General features: G+C 42.5%; 1 long non-coding RNA gene across 1 annotated transcript in view; it reads left to right on the plus strand.

Moving 5' to 3' along the window:
• The window catches only part of LOC109551720 (uncharacterized), a 150453-nt gene that overhangs the window by 46707 nt on the left and 86134 nt on the right, over window positions 1–17612 (plus strand). The gene's annotated exons all lie outside the window — the stretch shown is intronic.

The following is a 17612-nucleotide window of genomic DNA, read 5'->3' on the forward strand; positions in this document are numbered from 1 at the left end:
CTAATTCCAAACTCTCAATCCTTCCCTCCCCCAGCCCCCTCCCCCTTGGCAACAAGAAGTCTGTTTTCTATGTCTGAGTCTTTTTTTTGTTTCGTAGATATGTTCATTTCTGTTGTATTTTAATTCCATCTGTAAGTGATATCATATGGTATTTGCCTTTCTCTTTCTGACTTACTTTGCTTAGTATGATAATCTCTAGTCGCATCCATGTCACTGCAAACGGCATTATTTCATTCTTTTTAATGGCTGAGTAATATTCCATTCTGTATATTTTTCACATCTTCTTTATCCATTCATCTATCGATGGACATTTAGGTTGTTTGCATGTCTTGGCTACTGTAAATAGTGCTGCTATGAACATAGGGGTACATGTATCTTTTCGAATTATAGTTTCTTCTGGGTATATGCCTAGGAGTGGGATTGCTGGATCATATGACATCTCTAATTTTGGTTTTTTGAGGAACCTCCATACTGTTTTCCATAGCAGCTGAACCAATTTACATTCCCACCTACAGTATAAGAGGGTTCACTTTTCTCCACACCATCTCCAGCATTTATTATTTGTAGATTTTCTGATGATGTTCATTCTGACTGGTGTGAGGTGATACCTCATTGTAATTTGGATTTGCATTTCTCTAATAATTAGTGATGATGAGCATCTTTTCATGTGCCTCTTGGCCATCTGTATGTCTTGTTTGGAGAAATGTCTATTTAGGTCTTCTGCCCACTTTTTGGTTGGGTTGTTTGCTTTTTTGTTACTGAATTGTGGGAGCTTTTTTTTTGCGGTACGCGGGCCTCTCACTGTTGTGGCCTCTCCCGTTGCGGAGCACAGGCTCCAGACGCGCAGGCTCAGCGGCCATGGCTCACGGGCCCAGCCGCTCCGCGGCGTGTGGGATCTTCCCAGACCGGGGCACGAACCCGTGTCCCCTGCATCGGCAGGCGGACTCTCAACCACTGCGCCACCAGGGAAGCCCCTGTGGGAGCATTTTGTATATTTTGGAAATTAAGCCCTTGTCAGTTTCATAAAAAGTGTAGAACATTGTTGAAAGCCTGAGAAAAGGCTCAAGATGGATGCAGATGTGAAACATGAAGACTGGATTATACTTCTGAGGTTTAAACCTGCTTCTACCACTTCCTAGCTGTGTGGCATGGGACAAATTACACAACTTCTCTGTGTCTAGGATTTTTCATCTGAAATAGGGGTCAGAAATCATAGTTGCTTTATGGGTTTATTATAAGTGAGATAATGCTTGTAAAACTTAGGGCAGTGACAAGTACATGGTAAGTGCCTCATCTATCGTTAAGTGAAACTATGAGGACATATTTCAAAAAAAAAAAGAAGGGAAGCATATGTGCAAAAAAGAAAAAGAATTTACTTATCAAGTCAATACATATTTATTGAGTACCTCCCATATGTCAGGTTCTGGAATACAGTGGTGAACAGAGGAAGCCCAAATATCTGCATTAGCAGGGTTTACCGATCCGAAAGGAAGTCATCCTAAGGATCGCTGGGGGTGCCTTTGCAAAATGCAGGTGCTGGGAACCCATCCATACCCAGAAATCTGGATTCTGCAGACGTGCGGACATGCCCAGGAGTCTGATTTTGTGTATGCATGGGGAGATTCTGCTGCAGGCTTTGGGAGGCTGTGCTGGTGGAGGTACCACCGAGCGATGGTTGGAGAGGGATGAGGAGGACTGGTTTTTTTCCTTGTATTTTGTAAAGTTTTAACAGTAAGTAAGAATATTTTTTTAAAAATTTTATACCTTTGTAAACGTTTTTTATATATAAATATTCGGCAGCTCTGCCCCTCCAGTCTGCCTTCCCCCACATCCAGCACAACCCTTATTTCTTCCCCAATAGCAGAAGCACATGGCATAGATTCCAGATTAGGAAAGCGCTCTGGGAATGGATAGTGGGGCTGTGATTCTCAGATACCTGCAATATCACAAAGGGAAGGTGGAAAATTTCTTGCCCAAATCATCTACTTTTACTTGAATCTGCTTCGGAGCAGGCTCTCTTATGCAAAAGCCCTCTTTAAAGATGCATTTCATTTGCTTTCTTTTTCCTGCAAATTCTCCTGACCTTGAGATTTCTCTGGTGGCTCTAGTAATTGGTGCTGTTTCCAGAGTCATTTGTATGGACACTGTGTAATGCGGAGGTAGGGGGAGAAATCTCCGCAGTCATCCTGTGCTTGTATCAGGTGAATTTATATTTTATGGGTTTTGGTCAGATTGATTTGTGTGAAACACCCTGGGGTGTTTGCAAATATGAAAGTTCTTGTAGTGCTGGTCGCTTGTTTGCATTTACAGGAAGAATATAAAGAAGAAAAAAAATTTGCTCTCTCTGTCGACAAACCCCATTGTCCCAGGAGCGTGGTAGAGAAGCAGATGAAGGGGTTCCAACAGGAGAGAAAATTAGAGGCAGGGAGATCAGAGATCAGGGTGAGAAGCTGCCAGTGAAGGCTCATCTGCCCCGGGAATTATTGACAGGTGTGGGCTGCATGTTTTTAAGTACTGGGTAGGTCTCACTAAAGAAACAGGTTAAGATAAACACAACTGCTATGATTAAAGGCTTTAAATCTCTGAATTCTTTTATAAGTGGGCTCCGTGGTCCTACCTTGAGTTCATTCAGCGAAACAATGTCCATTTGGGGCTGATCTTAGTAGTTACAGACACATAGAAGGAGTACCTGTCAGCTTGGTTATATAAATTGAAAAACATATCTTCCCCAACCCCAAACCAAACCAAACCAAACCAGAATAGCTAACTTCTTGTATCAGTTGGTTCTGATGCCTGAAATACTTTTAGTGTGGTTTCTTTTGGTAAAGGTAGGCACAGTAAGTATGTAGCATGCATACGGCTACTTCTTACTTCTGAGCTCATGACAGCCATCACTAATCAATTATAGTATTCTCTGCTGCTGAGGCCAGATGTCAGCACTAGTGCCTAATAATCTTACTTATAGTCTGGGCAGAACATTCTTTTGGGGTTGGTCTCAAGCATAGATAGGGTTGGTGTTTGACCTAACTAGTAGAAATTATAAGGCCTTCCCTACACCACCAACCTTACCCCATTTAGCAACTCCATTCCTAAATTTCTCATCGTGATAGCCATCCCCCCTTTTTAATTGAAGTATAGTTCATTTACAATGCTATGTTAGTTTCAGGTGTACAGCCAAGTGGTTCAGTTACATATATATATATATTCTTTTTCCTTATAGGTTATTACAAAATACTGAGTATATTTCCCTGTGCTATACAGTAGGTCCTTGTTGGTTATCTATTATATAGTAGTGTGTGTATGTTAATCCCAAATTCCTAATTTACCTCTCCTCTCTCTTTCCCCTTTGGTAACCGTAAGTTTGTTTTCCATGTCTGTGGGTCTGCTTCTGTTTTGTATATAAGTTTGTTTGTATCATTTTATTTTTTAGATTCCACAAATAAGCAATATTGTGTAATATTTGTCTTTGTCTGGCTTATTTCACTTAGTATGATAATCTCTAGGGCCATCTATGTTGCTGCAAATGGCATTATTTCATTCTTTTTTATGGCTGAGTAATATTCATTTTATATATATATATATATATATACCACTTCTTCTTTATCCATCATTTGTCGCTGAACATTTAGGTTGCTTCCAGGTTTGGGATAGCCATCCCTTTTGGATAAAGCACAATTGGCAAAGGCAAAGCATCTGCATTGCTTTTCTTACTGCAATGCCTCCGTGTTTTATCCTTGACAGGCACCAGTTATAAATCACAGCGCTCACAATGAGTTCAGGAGTCATCTTAGAATCTTTCTCAACACAGCTTCCCTTGCAGCTTCTACCAATAGATGAGATTTTGTATAAAGCAGGAAAGGTATTTGCCATCCATGGGTTTCTGGTAGTGAGGCGGCCAGGCGTCTGCTTGTGAATTTTCCCATCTGATTAGTGTCATGGGGGAATGGGGGGAAGGGAGGGAATAAGGGTAGGTGTAAACTCTTCAGTCTGGTGTTTAAGACCCTTTGTGGTTTGGCCTCACTTTCTATCTCTAATCAAAGAGCCTAGGTTTGCTCAGACAAGCATTCCCACTTGCTTCCATACTTCATGTTTTTTTCCTTTTTTGGGTCCTCTGTTCACTGTTTCCCCCATTTGGAACACCCTCCCTCCTGTCCATCCAATTCTTGCTGTTATTTAAGGCTTAGCTCATGGTCCATCTCTTTTTGCTAAGTCTTTTCTAAATACTAGCAATGCTTTCTTTGTGGTTTAAAGTCCCAGGACATTTACAATTCATTCTACTCACCTGGTATCAAACATCTTCCCCTGAAACATTTGTTTCCTTTTAATATCTATGTGTTTGAATTTTTTAGCCACTAGATAATAGACCTTGACAGCAGGGTCTGAGCCCTCATCTTCCATTGTGCTGAGTGTATATGTTGGGTAAGAACGATTTGTCTGTCCAGGGCTGGTGGAAAGAGGGGATGCTGGTGGAGGGTAAATGAGCCACACTTCATCTGCTCTGCATTCTGGTTTAAGTCCCTCTCTGTTTCCATTTGAGGCCTTTGAAATAGGATTCAAAACATAGACTAGGATGTCGGTGGGTTTTCCCACAGAAAGCTAATGCAGTATTGAGAGATGATAAAAGGGAGGATCTGGAGGGTGCAGAGCAGCGAACCGCCAACTCCAGGTAGTGGGGCGGAGCACTGAGGGAAGTTTCACTTCCCTTTGGTTCTTCCCGCCTTAGTAGGAAGTGATGACAATATCCAACATTCAAAATCATTTAATCTTCAGTCTTACCATTAGGGAGGAGTTGCATTTTATTAAAGCAACTATCTTCATTGTCATTCTGCCCCGCTCAGAATCCGGTGTCAGAGAAGTAGAGCTCATTTTGTATGTCTGAAATATTTCTTAGTAAGTTTTTAAAATAAATCTTCAGTGCTACATAAAAGTGATATAAAGTTCATCACATATAAATGCTTGCTTTCTGAGTGTTTTCTATATATTTCCAGATTATATGAGGATGTTTTATTCAAAATGATTCAAAATGATTTTCCTTCATTACAATATCAACATATTTGTATTTTTATTTTACTTAGATAACAGATACACAAGTTCATAAAAGTATTCAATGAAAAATTTGTACCAGTCACTGAGCATATAAATGATCATTCTTTTTAGGGTAGTAGATACTAAGGCAGAAGTTATTGAGAACCAAAAGTTCAGTGGAGAAGCTGAAACCCAAAGGGCATGGGACTTGGCTAATGCCCTGGCTTTGTTAATTCAACTTGAAAAAATTAGCCCCAATTTTCTTCTACATCCAGTTTCCATAGCTAGTTGGTAGCTTCCTTGATATCAGAGATCCAGCTTCTGTGATCTTTGACAAGCAATTAGACCAGTAAACCCCCCCGTCCTCATCCGTAACATGAAGAAGTTGGATGAGCTGTGGTTTACAAACTGTGCTCTGCGGGATCCTAGGGTTCCCTGGGGAGGGCAACAGGACAGCTCTCTACCAATCTCTCCCATTACAGCAGCTCTTTTTAATTACTGTTTTTCAGTGTTACAGTTAAGATTTGATTTGGAAAAAATGGACTGGATGATATCCAAGTTATTGTTCAGCTTTCAAAAATTCTATGTCCAGTCTTTACTCCTAAGGTCTAATTCAGTGAACAAAAAAGGGCTTAATTGGGGCTTCCCTGGTGGACCAGTGGTTGAGAATCTGCCTGCCAATGCAGGGGACACGGGTTCGAGCCCTGTTCTGGGAAGATCCCACATACCACGGAGCAACTAGGCCCGTGAGCCACAACTACTGAGCCTGCGCGTCTGGAGCCTGTGCTCTGCAACAAGAGAGGCCGTGCACCGGCCCGCGCACCGCGATGAAGAGTGGCCCCCGCTCGCCGCAACTAGAGAAAGCCCTCGCACAGAAATGAAGACCCAACACAGCCACAAATAAATAAATTTTTTTTTTTTTTTTTAAAAAGGGCTTAATAGGGCTTCCCTGGTGGCGCAGTGGTTGGGAGTCCGCCTGCCAATGCAGGGGACGCGGGTTCGTGCCCCGGTCCGGGAGGATCCCACATGCTACGGAGCGGCTGGGCCTGTGAGCCATGGCCTCTGGGCCTGCGCGTCCGGAGCCTGTGCTCCGCCTCGGGAGAGGCCGCAACAGCGAGAGGCCCGCGTACCGCAAAAAAAAAAAAAAAAAGGGCTTAATACATTTTATTGGCTAAGAAAATAAAAGGAAACATTTTGTGAATAATGGCTGACATTGATGGGCTATCTATAATGTGCTAAATGCTTCATAATTATTATTTCATTTATCCCTCACCACAGCCCTGTGAGGCTTAATCCTTTTAGAGAAACATATTTTTAAGCAACTTGGATAGAGCATATTACTGGTAAGTGGAACTACACTGATATTTTAAAAGTATAAAGTAGTTATATTTGGGGTCCATGCTCAAAACCTTTGTGTACCATCGTAGTTTTCCCTTGAGTTCTCTCGTCCCCTTTATTCAAGAGTTCATAGCCCTCCTGAATCAAAGTTTTAAAGAATCTCAGGAAAAAAATGGAAAATCATTTCCCTAGATCTGGGCTCCTGAGGATGCTTTAATCATGCGACCCACGGGAGGCAGAGGACTAGATGAAATGACCCAGAGAGGTTAATTTCCAAGTTCCTCATTCTATGTTCTCATTCAGTGATGGCCAAGACGGCTGTTGCATGGAAGGCCATGTTTCTGAATGGACTTCTGTCTTCAGCATCCAGGGAACATGTGCCCTCTAATCACCTCCCCCCACCCTACCAACCCCCAAATGGGAATTATACACCCTCAGTGGTTCAAGATGTCCATTTTGGAGCTAGGTGGTGAGGCTAGGTTTAGGGCATTACATTTGAGTTCTTCCCCCTGTGGCACAGCTTTAACTAATGTTTCCAACATGTTCTCTGTAAGTAGCAGGAGACAATAAGGGAGCATCTGGGGTTTCCAGGAGCCTTGGAAAACAACTTTGCATAAGTCCTCTTAGGAATCAGTGTGATAATTTCTCGGGGGTTTATACCAGGAGTAAGATCCGTGAGTGGTAGGTAAGCTACACTGACCCTGGGGTAAGGTCGGGTGGGGTACATGGTGAGCACTCGTACAGTGCCCTCCAGAACGACCTTAGCTTTTCACTCCCGTGAAGATCCCATTCTCCCTTATCCTCACCGAAAGTCTGATGTGTCTACAGAGGTTTCTCACTGTCATTTTAATTTGCATTTGTCTGATTGCTAGGGGAGTTGAGCAGAGGATTATCTTTCTCTTCCATGAAACTGTGAGTTCCTCTAAGGCCGTGCGATAATCGTGTGTATCCTTGGCCTCTGCTACCCAGTAGGACCTCCTTACTTACATGAGTGCCCGGCTCGTCCCTCAGCAGAGGCTTCAGGTGTTCCAAATACAAGCTTTTTCTTGAAATTTCTTTAAGTTGGAAGCATCTGTGTCTAGCTAGTGTCTGCCAGAACTGCAATCAGGATAATGACCAGAGTATTCATTTGTTTCTGTAAAATCAGAGAACTAGTGAACTTCAAGGACACGAAGAGGAATGGTCGGCTAATGACAGGTTTCACTCAGTAAACTCTGATTTCCTCTCTTGTTTTTCCTCAGTGTGATACGTCATCTTGTCAGCTTGCGTGCTGCTCACTTTTGATCTGTTTGAAATGCTTGCCTGGGGCCATCCGTGGGAAATCGTCTAGTCTGACCCATCCTGTCCCCATCTCTACACCAGTGGTTTTGAGCACTTTGGGGTCATGTGTCCCATTGATACTATGATAAAAGGTACGGACCCATTCTCTGGAAAATTCACGTGTGCACAAAATTTTGCACGTAATCTCAGTGGACGTGACACCTAAAGACTTATGTGGCAATTGTTTGTGCACTCATTTATTCATTTACTTGCTCATTCACTTATTCACGTGTTCATTCATTTATTGTTAGTTAATGCTGTGATTTAGGTGCTGTGTTAGATATTGGAGACCCATGAACAACAGTCCCTACCCTCAAGGAGTTTATAGTCCAAGCGTACAGGTGGTAAATAAACCACCTGTGATGGTAAATTTTGTGTGTCAATTTGATGGGGTTAAGGGATGCCCAGATAGCTGGTGAAACATTATTTCTTGGTGTCTGTGAGGGTTTTTCTGGAAGAGATTAGCATTTGACTTGGTAGACTGAATAAAAATGCCCTCCCCTGCACCCCCCACCCCAATGCTGGTGGGCGTCATCCAATCTGTTGAGGGCCTGACGAGTACAAACAGAGGATGGAAGGGCAAGTTTGTTCTTTTTGCTTGGCTGAGACATCCATCTTTTCCTGCCCTCAGAAATCAGCATTCCTGGTTCTCAGGCCTTCAGACTTGGACTGAGAATTAACCCCTGGCTCCCCTGGTCCTCAGGCCTTTGGACTCAGACTGAATGACTCCACTGGCTTTCCTGGTTCTCCAGCTTGCTTTTTTTATTGTGGTAAAATATATACAACATAAAAGTCACCATTTTAACCATTTTTAAGCATACAACTCAAGGACATTAAGTACATTTACAATGTTGTGCAACCATGCCACTATCTATTTCCAGAGCTTTTTCATCACCCCAAACAGAAAGTCCCTATTCCTCCCTCCCTTCTCCCCACCTCCTGGTAACCTTTGTTCTACTTTCTGCCTTTATGAATTTGCCTATTCTAGATACCTCATATAAGTAGAAGCCTACAATATTTGTCCTTTTGTGTTTGGCTTACTTCAGTTAGTGTAATGTTTTTGAGGTTCATCCATGTTGTAGCATGAATTCAGAATTTCATTCCTTTTTAAGGCTGAATAATATTCCATTGTATATATAGACCACATTTTGTTTACCAGTTCATCTCTTGTGGACACTTGGGTATTTCCACCTTTTGGCTATTGTGAATAATGCTGCTATGAACATTGATATACAAATATCTGTTTGAGTCCCTGCTTTTTTTTTTTGCGGTAAGCAGGCCTCTCACTGCTGTGGCCTCTCCGGACGCGGAGCACAGGCTCCGGACGCGCAGGCCCAGTGGCCATGGCTCACGGCCCAGCCGCTCCGCGGTATGTGGGATCCCCCTGGACCAGGGCACGAACCCACGTCCCCTGCATCGGCAGGCGGACTCCCAACCACTGTGCCACCAGGGAAGCCCTGAGTCCCTGCTTTTGATTCTTTTGGGTATATATCTAGGAGTGGATTGCTGGATCATATGGTAATTTTATATTTGACTTTTTTAGGCTATATATAATTTTCTCAGAAATTTTTGAAAGGATTTTCAAATTGTGCTTTGTAAATTACTTGGCTACTTATTTAGTGTATGATTGGTTATTTTAATTTTTATTCTATAAGATTATTATCCTTTTATTTTGGTAATCGTCTAGCACAGTGGTCCTCATATTTAAGCTTGTATCAGAGTCACTTGAAGGGCTTGTGCAAACAGAGCATTCATTGAACTCCATTCCCAGGGTTTCTGATTCAGTAGGTCTGGGGTGAGGCCTAGGAGTCTTCATTTCTAGCAAGTTTTCAGACAAGGCTGATTTTGCTGTTCTGGGGGCCACATTTTGAGAACCACTGACAATGCATACTCAGGAATTCTTGAGGTAAAAATAGAACTTACCAGCTGTTTTCAAATGTAATAATTTTATGAATACTAAACCTAACAATTGCTGAAGCTGGCATGATATATTTTATAGACAAACACATTCGTTGCAACTTTGCAGTTTTATTTTTGTATTTTGTAATCAACATTCTTTTTTCAGGTCTTTAACATTTTTATAGGCCTCTCCCAAACTTATAGGCCTTAATTGTACCCAAAGTATTGATGGAGAGAATGGTTTTTCCTAACGCTTATAGATTTGCCTTATTAAAAAAAAAAGAAGACTGGTAATTATCCCATTGTGTAGATGCATCATAATTTAATCACACCCAATCAATAAACTATAAGTTGTTTGCATTGTTTTCCTTCTAAACAAAGCTACAGTGAACACCTCTCTATCCCAGGGGTTCACATTTCTGACTGCCTGTTAAAATCACCTTTTCTAATCAGTTTTCTATTCCTATCCTTGGGCCTCACTACCAGAGGTTCTGATTTTATTGGTCTGAGTTCATGCTGCCCAGGCATGAATAGTTTTTAAAAGGTCCTCAGGTGATGTTAATGTGTAGCCAGGGTCGAGGATCATTGTCCTACATGCAACTTTGACCACATGTGCTCTGTCTTGTCTGGGCCAGGACATTCCCTTGAGATCTGATGCTAACCCGGAAGAAGATTCATTGTTATTTTTGTAAGAAAGATGTTCAAATGATTGTCCCACAAGTGAAGACATGCTATGTTATTGCTGCATTGGCAGTGGGAACAACTGTCCTGCTGGTTCTCCTCTGCTCTAAAAACATGCACACTCCCAGCCTTTTCTGTCACGGATGCTTGTCTTGTAATTGCCAGGGAGGAGGGAAAAAGAGTGTTAAAAAGACAAGCTTCATTGCAGGAATCAGGATGGGAGTTCATTCCTTATCCTTAAGAGTCTCTGAATTTAGTTGTTTTCATTATTTAAATTCTAGCATTGAAGAAATCTTCAAGTGTAGAAACATTAGGACAGATTAATAAGTGAAAGGAAAACTACCTAAGTGTCTATTTTCTATTTAATGAAGAATAATGAGAATCAAGTCTAATCATCTTAATCAACAGCAGTGTTCAAGCGCAAATGTTACATTTTGGGTTGAAGATGAATGACTAGCAACAGATGCAGAGATTTTTGTCACTATTGTACGTACTTGGAGACAGACGTGACTCTGTAAACCAAGCCGAAAAAACAAAGGTGATGTTCAAAATATATAACAGCTGGTATGGCATGGGGCCTGGTGCTGCTTGGGACACAGTTCTGGTCTGTTTTGACCAAAACCAGCCCTCCAAAAGCATTTGATGTGGGGGTATTAAGAGTCCCCTGCTTTCACAAGCCTACCCCACTTGCCTGTCACATTGCCTGAGATTCCACCCCTCACCTGAGTAAAAATTTTATCTTTCTTGTAAGATCAATACAGATATCTTTTGGAGGAGAGTATGTGTATATATGTGAGAACTTCATTTCCTAATAGCTTTTTACCCTTGCTATTGATTATTTTATAACCTGAGCAGGTTCCCTGTTGGAAATGTTCCCTGGTGGACTGGACATAGGATATAGATCAGTGTTGGTGGGGAGAGAGAAAATTCAGGACTCTGGGCTTCTGCCTGGGAGGAAAGGCCTCCCTCGTGTAGTGACATCATTAAGGATGAGGTGGAATGGGAATGGGAAGAGGACTTGAAGATCAACGTGGCCTGTTTTTATCATTTTGCCAAGCAATTAACTTTAGCAGAGATGCCTAGATCTGGAAGGAACTGTAGAGATCATCTCTTCCACATGCCCCAATTTATATCTCAGGAAGCTGAGCCCAGAGAGGGAACGTGACTTGTTCAAGGCCACACAGTTGTTTAGTTTGGCAACGTGGGAAGAATTTTAGTGTCAGAACTGGCTTTAAGGTGGGACTCTTCTGCTGTCCTGGGAAATGGGGCATACATTTCAAAAAAGTGAAAACATGTGAAGGGATGAAGAAGTCCAGAGTATGCCCTTGTTACATAAAAATTATTTTGAGCTGAAGGCATTTGAGATCCTGAAATCCCTTATCTGCCTAAAAGCAGAGCATCTCAAAAGAACTCAGTTGTCATAAATCCCCTCCCTGGGAGCAACTCTCTAGTCTTCTTGGAGATGTAAAGCTGGCACCACACCAAAACAGACATTATTACAAAACTATCATGTCCCCCATTTATTCTAAGTGCCCTTTCTTCCCTCTCTTTCTAAAAAGTCATTTGTTTCCCAGAAGTGCCCTTCTCCCCCTTCCTTTCCCCTATTAAGATGGTATATAAGCCCCTTTGGGTCACATCTTTTTTATGAACTCCCATGATTAAATCTGATTTTTCTCTTGCTACTCTGTCTGTCTGAGTTTAATTTGCAGGCACGCAAAACAAAATGTAAGAGGTTAGAGAAAAAGTTTTTCTCCATGACACATGACTCATACAAAAGACAGTAAACATGTAAAGATTTTATTCAAAGAACATAGAGCTGGTTCCAAAAAATTTAAGAAACACATTTATATAGTATGTTAGTCAAGGGAATGTGAAAATGAATTTGCTAAAAGATACAAAATTGGTTAATGTTCTACAGGGCAATGAAATTGTAACCTTTGGGACAGAAATCTACAAGTTAACATTATTTTCACAGTGTCTGTTCTCTAAACAAGTAGTGAATGGCAAAATCATACAAAGTCCTAATTAATAATCCTCGGATGAGTCTGTTAAACAATGATACTGAAAGGAGGTACGTTTACTATGGTAGTTTATTTCCAAGTTTTGGGTAAGTTTGGCTTAGTATGGGAATGTGATGAAAAAATGTCTGAAGTACTCCTCAGTTGTTACTGTTTAGCAGGAAAATGTGCTTTTGGAGTGTTCTGGGTCCTTGATTATGTGAGAGTCCATCCATCTATACATCTCCTATGCACATACTGCAAGAGGAGGTGATCCTAGGAAAGAGAAAGTCTCATTCCATCAATCCTCCCAGTATCAATCAGCCAAACTGCTGAGGGTTTGAAATCCCGGACCCAGGAGGGGCCTATTCTTTGCTAGAAGCCATAGTAAACAGATTTAGTTGTCAGTTTTGCCAAGAATGAATGGAAATAAGTGAAGATTTAAAGTTTTTGGAGCAGAAGGCCTGTTGAATTTGGGGGTAGGGGTTGGGCAATGACAGCTCTCCTCTGGTGTTTTGGGAGAGGAGAGCAGTGCCTGAAATTAATTTACTTCCTTTTCTCACCTCAGTGACAAAATATGTCCACACACCTTGGTGATTCTCCAAGTCCAAGACTTGGCCATGAGGTCTGGTCAGGGCTGAATCTGCCCCAGTCAAGGTTCTCTTGGGAGTGCCTATTTCTTTTTGTTGTTGTTGTTTTTTGTTTGTTTTTCTTTTTGCGGTACGCGGGCCTCTCACTGCTGTGGCCACTCCCGTCGTGGAGCACAGGCTTCGGACGCGCAGGCTCAGCGGCCATGGCTCACGGGCCCAGCCGCTCTGCGGCATGTGGGATCTTCCCAGACCGGGACACGAACCTGTGTCCCCTGCATCGGCAGGCGGACTCTCAACCACTGCGCCACCAGGGAAGCCTTCTTTCTTTTTTTTTTTTTTTAAATAAATTTATTTATTTATTGTTTTTGGCTGTGTTGGGTCTTCGTTGCTGCAGGCGGGCTTTCTCTAGTTGCGACAAGCAGGGGCTACTCTTCGTTGTGGTGCGCGGGCTTCTCATTGCGGTGGCTTCTCTTGTTGCAGAGCACGGGCTCCAGGCGTGCGAGCTTCAGTAGTTGTGACACGTGGGCTCAGTAGTTGTGGTTCATGGGCTTAGTTGCTCCGCGGCATGTGGGATCTTCCCAGGCCAGGGCTCGAACCCATGTGCCCCTGCATTGGCAGGCGGATTCTTAACCACTGTGCCACCAGGGGAGCCTGGGAGTGCCTATTTCTGAATTTACCTCTGTTTGCATTTCAAACACCTCTGTTATTTAGTTAAAAACTAGGGTGTTCCTTCTTCTTAGGCTGTCAATGACCCCACTGAAACAGTGTTTGGAAATACCACATATATTTGTATTTCTCAGCTCCTGCCTCTGAGCTGACCTCTGTGTCTACTCTCTCTCACATACCTGCAGAGGCAGGGCTGTCTTTGGCCATGTTGTGAAATGTTTGGGGAACACATTCCTCCTTGTGCCTTTGACAGCTCCCACCTCAGTTCTCATATCCTCTACACACCCCAACAGAATGGGTGATAAACACACTATTCATTCATACCAAGGCATAAATGACTGATAGCTTTTAATTTGTTAACTATCCCAGAGGTCTCATTTCTTAATATTGAAGTATAATTGGTTTACAGAGATCTCATTTTTAAGAACTTTATTATTGTTTTTTTTAATAAGAAAAGGTCTTGTTCATTATGAAAGGCTTAGGAAATACAGAAATGTATTAAGAAGAAAATTTAAATCACCTAGAATACCAGTATCTGGAGATAACAAATGTGGCTAACATTTTGCTATACCTGCTTCTGGATATACACATACTTCAAAACATTGAGATTATACTGTTTTATTAACTTTTGACTTGTGGTTGAAAGCAGTTCCAAGGGTAGAATTTCATGTATCAGTTAGCGGATTGCAACGATTTTTTTTTTTTGATCTGGGGAGGAAGTAAATGGGAGTGCAAGTGGGCAGTGGGAGCTGGTGGATACTCATGAACTAACACCCTAGAGGCACCTCTATCCAAGGAAACAATTTTCTGTCCACAGGTTGTGCTGGCAGAGGTGGTCTCTGAGACAGAGAAGATTTTTGGAGCTATTTACATTACTGTGTGTGCAGAGAGTAGGTGAACACTAGGCATTTTTTTCTCCTGTTTGCGAATGTATGTACTCTAGCCTTCCCTGACTTTCTACGTGGCACCATTGCCTACCTAGCTGTTCAAGCTAGGACTTGGTTCTCACTCCCCCTCCCTGCTTATATTTTGAAGGTTCTACACTTATTTCTTTATTTTTAATTTTTAAAGTTTACTTTTGGCTGCACTGGGTCTTTGTTGCTGTGCACGGGCTTTCTTTAGTTGTGGCGAGCGGGGGCTACTCTTCATTGCGGTGCGTGGGCTTCTCACTATGGTGAGTTCTCTTGTTGTGGAGCATGGGCTCTAGGCGTGCAGGCTTCAGTAGTTGTGGCACGTGGGCTCAGTAGTTGTGACACACGGGCTTAGTTGCTCCGCGGCATGTGGGATCTTCCCGGACCAGGGCTCGAACCCGTGTCCCCTGCATTGGCAGGCGGATTCTTAACCACTGCACCACCAGGGAAGTCCCTGAAGGTTCTCCCCTTAAAATATTTCCTGAATATAATCACTTTTTACTATCTTCACTGTTATCACCTTGATCTAAGTCTCCATCATTTCTAACCTGAAAGAGTCAGGTTAACGCTTGTGGAAATAAAGACCAACCCAGTGAGAACAGGCAAAGGCTATTTGTACAGAGCTTGCTGTAACAAAGGAGCCAGCCACCATCACTTGTGTTTTGGCCGAGACTCAAAAGCAGGCAGAGGAATTGGAAAACTTCATAGTGGAGAAAAAGGAAGATTTCAGGTATGTCCCTATTGAAGGCTGTTATTGTGGGGAAGTTGTAGGCGGGCCAATAAGAGGTAGGACATCTTATGTGACTGGTGAAGGCTGCATATTTGGCTTTCTCTGGTTGGTCCTAAGTTGGAAGCTGCCAGTTATTAATCAAGTCCTGCCTGTTTTGGGCTGGTAGTTATAGGAGTTTGGCTTTATGGAATTTTTTCTAGAGATGGTGGTCTGACTTTGTACAAGTCTGACTTATAAATAATAAGTAGGCTGGCTTCCTGAGCTCCCTAGATAATGGGTCGGTTTCTAGGGCTGGTTGCAGACAGTAGGTTAGAGATCTATTTTTATATATGGTTTGGCCATTGTATATTCAGTCTGTCATGCTGCATTCAAAATTTAATGGTGTTTCTTTGGTGAACACTTGGAACCAACTTGATTGGGAAGTAACTACTATTACTGTCATCTCCATTTACCTAGAAAGAACCTGAGGGTCAGAGAGGTTAATTAACTTGCCCAAGATCACAAGGTAAGAAGAGCCTGGCTTTAAACCTTGGCAGTTTTCATTCCAGAAGTCACCACCTTAGACTACCTCCCTCAGCCACTTAGAGACTGGGGTCACCCTGTCCTTGCCAGTGTGTTAGATAAGGATTTAAAATGCAGCCTCTCCACCAGCAGAATTTGCATTTTGCCTCTGCTAATTCTCTCCCTGAGGAAGTCAGTCCATTCTGTATGACCTAACTCATCTTATATCTTCTCAGTGAGACTTGACTCCATTCATCCTATTTTCCTTTCAAATATCCAATGGATTATAGCAGATAAAGGAGTGAAACTCTGAGAGGAAAATAGAAAGCCTTGGGACATCCCTGTATACACATTTAGGAGTCATACTGCCTAGGTTTGATTCTCAGCTCCCCCACTTAGTAGCTACAGACCTTGGGCTGATCTCTGAATTTATCTAAGCCTCAGTTTCCAAATCTGTAAATGGGGATGATGATAAAATACTACCTATCCTATGAAGCATAAAGATTTAAATAACAGACACAAAGCACTTGCATGATGCCAAGGCAGATGGTAAGTGCTCAATGTAAATTAAAACACAAATACCCTTAGAAGATTCTTTCCTATGGCCTTAACTAACGTAATATGGAAAGTGGGAATTTTAATTGTCAATAGTTTGGGCTGGAAAGGGAGGAGAGAAAAATCCTAGAGTACTCTTTTTCAAAAATTTTCGGGACTTCCCTGGAGGTCCAGTGGTTAAGAATCTGCCTTCTAATGCAAGGGACACAGGTTCAATCCCTGGTTGGGCAACTAAGATCCCACATGCTGTGGGGCAACTAAGCCCGCACGCAACAACTACTGAGTTCACACGCCTCAACTAGAGAGAAGCCTGTGCGCCGCAACGAAAGATCCCACGTGCCTCAATGAAGACCCCGTGTGCCACAACTAAGACCCGATGCAGCCAAAAAATAAAATAAAATAAATAAATATTAAAAAAAAATTGTCTGGGAAAAGTGAAGACTTTTCAAAAAAGTTGACCAAAAGTGGCATTCCCACCCGTCCCCACGCACACACATGCTTCTCGCTCCCATACGCTATTCACTTTTGAGATCCTCCAATGATTACAGGGAAAAGACTGAATAAGATTTTATTTTTACTGATTGAATTGAATAATTGGTCTTTGTAAATCCAAGCAAATACACAGCACATTAAGAACTTCAAATCCTATTTTATTTGTCTTCTCTGGGTCACTGTACTTGAAATAAGTAGAAGCCAGATAAATAGGCATTCACTGGAGTAACAATTCAGAGACGCCTAGCCTTTTGTTTGTAGAAATAATCGCATATCAAGGGCCTTATCCTCTACTTGGGTACAAAGCACAAAAGAATAATGTAAATTTCCAGTTCAAAAGAGAAGCGATCCACACCCTCCAACCACAGTTTATTTTCTGTCTCGGTGGGATCTTCCCATCTAGGGGAGCTAGGGAATGTGGCACAAAGAGGGTAGAGAATTGGTTCAGTGGTGCTGCAGCGTCTGGAATCCCTGCATGGCCAGAGGGGAAGATCTCTGGAGTCCTCCCCCGTAGCCATAGTGAGGCGGAGAGAACGTGGGTGCAGGTGCCGCAGAGTGAAGTGAGGTGGGAGCTGGTGGAAGTTCCTATCTGATTGCCTTTATTTTCAAATGATTTAGAGAAGCAAGGTCAAGTGCTGAAAATGGGGACGGGGACTCGAGGTTTCTAAAGAGAGGCAAAAGCAGGAATTGTCTAGGAGAGTGGAAGAGTGAATGGGCTAGCAACAGGACCCGCTTGAGGTTCAAGGTCATGACTTGACAGTGACCAGTCAGCCCCTTTCTCTAGCCGCTTTCAGCTCTCAGGGTACAGGGGCAGAGCAGGCAGAGACTTGGTTTTAACTGAGAAATATGTGGTTTAGCCAAGTGAGTCTGACAAAGTAAGAGGAGGCCAGGGGACTGGGCAAGAGGG

The sequence above is a fragment of the Tursiops truncatus genome, chromosome 3, assembly GCF_011762595.2.
Source record: "Tursiops truncatus isolate mTurTru1 chromosome 3, mTurTru1.mat.Y, whole genome shotgun sequence".
Lineage (NCBI taxonomy): Eukaryota > Metazoa > Chordata > Mammalia > Artiodactyla > Delphinidae > Tursiops > Tursiops truncatus.